The following is a 6,000-nucleotide window of genomic DNA, read 5'->3' as shown; positions in this document are numbered from 1 at the left end:
ACACAAAAACTCTATTGAACAGAAACAACTTTTGTCAACTTACAACACTGAATACTCACACAGAATAGGTAGTATGTAATACAATTTTAATACTCTAACAAACTCGAAAGCTTTTAGGACTCTGAGAGCTTGAGAGAGTAGTGAGAACAATTGGTGTTTTGCTTGTAAAAGCAGTTGATTGTTAGAAAACTTGTGTGTAAAAATGATGATAAAATTGATAAGGCTTTTTGAAAACTTGTTGAAAAACTTGTGAGACAAATTGTCCTCTGTCTTCTTAAGTATGTAAACTGCGACAGACATGTAACAAACATATTTGCTTTAGAGGACGCTTGTTCTAATTTGATTGGCTGAGTTCCAGAATGGTAAATCAAGGAGGATCTTATTTGATCTTGTCTCTACTTGGATGATATTTAACCAAATTCTCATTAAAGGGATTACGATGTACGAGGATTGTACAACTTAGAGGGTTTGAGTTATCTTGGTTCATAATAGTCTTTTATATGAATGGTTTTGATGCCGTGTTAGAGTGCTCATAACGAATACTTATTTAGGAACTAAGGTTGATCAGATATAGGAAAGTTCTTTGTCAAAATGTCGGACTTGGAAATTACCGGAAGCGCCTTGTGTAGGACCGAAGTGGTAAAATATCGGAGACGCTTAGTATAAAGCCGAATTGATAAATAACTGGAGACGTTTATCCAAAAATAATTTGGATAAACTACCGTTTGCGCCTCTCGATAAAATACCGACTTGATATAAAACTGGAAGCTTACTTAATACCGGACACATCCTAGTATAAAATGCCGATTTCATTATAATACCGGATACGTCTCAATATGAAACTGAATATAAAATATCGGACGCGCCTTTGTAAAATACCGAGTCACAAACTACCGGAAGCGCTCCAATATATAACCGAAGATATAAAATACCGGATATGTATTTGTATAAAACCGAACTTGCAAACTACCGGATACGTATTTCTATAAAACTGAACTTGTATAATATCGGATACGTGTTTGTATAAAACTGAACTTGCAAACTATCAAATACGTGTTTGTATAGAACCGAACTTGCAAACTACCGGATACATGTTTGTATAAAACCGAACTTGTATAATACCGATTTGGAGATAAAATTGGAAGCCTCTTTTTAAAAACCGAAGTTAGATCAAATGTCAGATTTGATCTATTACTGGACAACTTTTATTTTTCGGTTTTCTTCAATCAGTACAGAATTGATTTAACACATTTCAGTTCTTTATTTATACACTTATAGTTATAGTTTATACTTTTATTTAACATGTTATGAATGCTTTAATCATAACTAAGCAATTTGAACTTGCTTTGAATCTATTCGACGGGGTTTCAATTACAAATTTATAGCCCGATCCCTTCATGCCAGGGACGGACCCATGATTCGGTGGTGGGGTGAGCTTAAAAGGAATTTAGGGTGGGCTTAAATAAATAACGAGAAAATTTTGAATAAAATAAGTAAATAAAGGTAGGTTTTACCATTTTTTAATAACTAAATAAACAAAATAGTGAATTATATTGATTTTATTTTTAAAATTAGGAGTAATGTCACATTTTAATCGTAAAAAAAATAAAATTGAGTGGGCTGAAGTCCAACCTGAGCCTCTACATAAATCCTTCCCTTCATGCTAACTTTAACAATCAAAAGCTTATGCGAATTGTAAAGTTTAGAGAGGGCTAATGAAATGGTTATGTTAAGGAGAATCAAATGTATGTGAGTTAAATATTGTAACATGTAATATCCTTATTCATGACTTTGCAAAGGCAAGAGAACCTCATATTTCAGTTTATTCAAAATTGAAAATAATTGAAGAGTTAATAATTGAGATGTTGGAACTAGATTTCATTTGTAAGATTGAGAATTATTTAATAATTTATATAATTATATATTATAAATATATTTAACACTTATTTAAAAATTATTTTGTCGTATATTTAAATAAAAATAAATTAATCACATTTATCTATTTGCCTCCCTTTTATATTACTATATTTTTTCTCTTTACATATTTATTAAATTAATCTTTTAATATTTATTACAATTTATATTTTTATATATTTATTAAATATACGATTATTTTATTTTTTTTAAATTTAATTTTCTTAAATATTATATTTTTTAATAAATAATTATATATATAGATAGTTCTGTTTGTATTAATTATCTTATAATATATAATTATATAATAAAATTTAAAATATTTTCACATCCCTCTCACTAAAATATTCAAATAATTTTATAAAAAATATTTTTTTTATACATTCTCTCTACATATTTATTATATTTATAATTAATTAATAAAAATTATTCATTATATATTTTATTTGTTATTCATTCACAATGTTTAAATATATATAAATTCATAAAATTATAAATTAAATTTAATAATCACAAGCGGTCCAATGGTTAAAATATTCACATGTCAAACTCGAGACCAATGTTTGAATCCCAACACATCTGAATTCTAGAGTAGGTATAATAAGAATTAAAATGAAAATGGTGATGGTATATTTGAGTGTGAATGAAGGGAATTAATACGTGAATGAGAATTTGAAGGTGATGAATCCTTTAAGGATAAGATATGATATATGTGAGGTGATGTTAATAGGGGTGTTCAACCGGTTAAACGGTTCCAATTAATTTTAGTTTTTACCTATTATTTTACAAACCGGTTAACCAACCAATATTGGTATCCGAACCAAAGCAGCGCTAGAAGAGGAGAAAAAAAAAATACGAAGACTAAAATTATATTATAAATATTTAATTTTTGAGCTTTTATCTAAATTTTTTATTTTTTCGTGTGTGAGGTTGTTTGAGTGTTAGTTAACTATTCAAGAAATTTTTAGCATTTTAGGAAACAATTTAAAACTACTATAAGCTCTCATTTTGTCATAATTCAATTTATAAATTTCAATTTGATACATTTGAGTTTGATATATTTGATTAACAATTTATAAATTTCAATTTAAATTATTGATTGAGAATCACTACTAACCTAATTTAAAAAACTTTATTTTTTTTTTTGAATTAAATTTATTCTATTAACTTTATATTGTAAATATTCAAATTTAAATTGTGAAAATAGAAAAATGGATTTGCCCTCAAGAACGAAAACTCCAAAGATATCACAAGAAACTAAATTATTTGTCAACAACTTGCCAGCAACGGTTAACGTATCATATAGAAGAAAGGAAGAGAGAGAAAAGCTATAGAGATTTTAGGTTTTTGGCGAAAATTTCGGCAACAATTTATCTCATCACGAATACACAAATAACATGATCGGCACGAACGACACGATCGGTACGAACAACACAATTGACACGAACAGAATGATCAACAAGATATTATGCTCGCGGTTCGCTCGTTATGTTCGTAGTTGCTAGTTGCTTTGGGTCTCTTTCGGCACAATCGATAAAATCGACACGTACGACACGAACGACATAATAACTTTAATAGCTATGTCGTTCATTCATCTGCAAAACTTGGTTGGAAGGATAAAGTTTCTAGTTTACCCTATTCTGTAATAGTTAGGATTTCTAGTGTACCCTGTTCTATAATTGCTCTTTTTGTTGTTGTTTTCTGTTCTTCATTAAATTGGAAGAAAGAAAAACAATAAGGATAAGGAAGTCAAAGAATTTGTGATGGAAGGTGTAAGGGAGGCAACTGAAAATGAAATTGATAGCATTGCTTAAAGAGATTATTCATAAAAAACAGGAATGCAACAAAAGTCAATAACCAATTGCTGATAAAAATTCTGAAGAAAATTTAGTAGGAAAACAGGGGAAGAAAAAAGGAATTTGGAAAGTTGTTTACAATGAAAGAACAAATCTCTTTGGACTTAAAAATCAAATCACAAAGTTCCTGATGCACGCAAAGAAATGAGAGATTGTTCTCAACAAAGAAAAAATGCAGCAAACAACCGTCCAATTAAATGTACAATATCTTAAAGACTGAAATTTACTAAAAAAAAGGAAGAGTATGAAAAGATAGTAAACTGGTTAGTTTAAACAATGAGGGAGCTGATGAAGTCCCCTAAATCTAAGACTTATACTATCAGGAGCAATTTCAGTTGGAGAGTAAACGAAGTCTATATAAATAATGTAGGAAAGAAAGTATAGGATCATGCTTATAAAGGAAAAATCTACTTGGAAGATGTTAAAACAAAAGTGGAGGTACTCACTTCTCCTTTTGAATTTAAACTGCCAACTGAAGTGGAGGAAAAATGTGTTAAAGAATGGGAAAATGTATTGGTTGGAAACTATATAGGGAAGAATAAAATATCATTCTCAGTCACCAAGGAAGTCTTAATGAAACAATGTGAGTAAAAGGGACTAGAGAAGGTTTCTGCAAATATACATGATCTCTATTTTTTACAGTTCAAAAAAGAATCAAATTTGGATGATATTCTTAAACATGGGCATACTTATATTGGATCCAACTGTATGAAGTTGGAGAGATGATATGAAGAATTGAACTTACTAAGCAAACCAAAAGAAACAACCCAAATATGGTTTAAGCTTTGGAACATCCCAGCACACATGTATAATGCAGAAGTTATAAGTCACTTTGCAAGTTTATTAGGGAAACCAGTATACATAGATCCAATTATAGAAGGAGGAGAACAACTTACCTTTGCTAGAATAAGTATTAAAGTGCATCCTCGAAGTACGCTTCCAAAGAACATGACAGTAGTTGACAGGAAATGAAAGTCTACAATAATGGAAATCTCATATGAATGGAGGCTAAACATGTGTGTTTTTTGTAATACTTTTCAATATGTTAATACTAAATGTGAAAAAGTAATTGAGGAAGAGCATAAAATCCTAAAAGTCCAAGATGAAGAAAACAGAAAAATGAAACGGAAGACTCAAGGATCAAAGAGCATATTGGGGAAGTTAAAGATCAACAAGGAAAAAATACAGAGGAATAAATTAAGGAAAAATCAGAGAAGTAAGAAAGTAATGTTGTAGAGGAAGAAAGCAAGGTAGAATCAGATAATGAAGAAATCAATGAAATTGATGAAACAGGGGATTCTGAAGAAGATAAACATAAATGCAAGGAAGAGGAAGAGGCAGAAGATGAAAGCAAAGATACAACAGGGGGGAAGGAAACTAAGGTTGTTGATCCTCAATCACGGAAAACTAAAGTAGAGAAAAGTAGTGACAAAAACCTTGAAATCCTAAAAAAGAATACATTTTATTATGTTAGTACGAGTTCATATAGAGAAAGATTAAACAATAAGAGCAGACATACATCATCATCTGCTTCAATTCAATCTCCCTTCATAAAGAACACGAGAAGATTGAGACGTGGAAGAAGGCTATATGGTCAAAAGTTGGATATAGAGACAACATAGGTTGGGATAGCTAGATTGTAGTCTTTGTTTATTTTAATCTGTATTTTGTAATGTGATTTGATTGCCACAATTCAGAAACTTTTGGGTATTTTGTTTGTCATCTTACAATCAAAACTAGGGTTTGTCTAGTTTTGATTATTGACCTCTCCCACTTTTGGGCTTTTTAATAAAATGGTATTAAACTGTTTTCAAAAAAAAAAAAAACTTGCCAGCAACAGGAATGTTGAAGATAAAATTCGTTGACCAAGTCACAACTCACGATTTGTTTCTATTTTATTTTATTTTTCTTATTTATTTCATTTAAATGACTTTGAAAAATTTATAAAAACTCAAGAAAATAAAGATAATATGTTTTATAAATTTAATTTTTGGATATATTTTTTTAAATATTTATTTTAATTTTTGTGTCCCAATTATAAAACTCCAAAAATTGATGCGTTGATTTATTTATAATCATAAAATTAATTTATGAATATAATAAATTTTAATTTCCTTTATTTTCTTAGTTTATTTTTTTATTTGTGAATAATTATTATCATCCGTTATTATATTTAATAAGTATTATCTTTAGATTTAATATTAATATTTTAGATCGGATAGAAATTGAC

This window comes from Impatiens glandulifera, chromosome 3 (genome assembly GCF_907164915.1).
Source record: "Impatiens glandulifera chromosome 3, dImpGla2.1, whole genome shotgun sequence".
Classification (NCBI taxonomy): domain Eukaryota; kingdom Viridiplantae; phylum Streptophyta; class Magnoliopsida; order Ericales; family Balsaminaceae; genus Impatiens; species Impatiens glandulifera.
Note: the sequence above shows the minus strand (reverse complement) of the source record.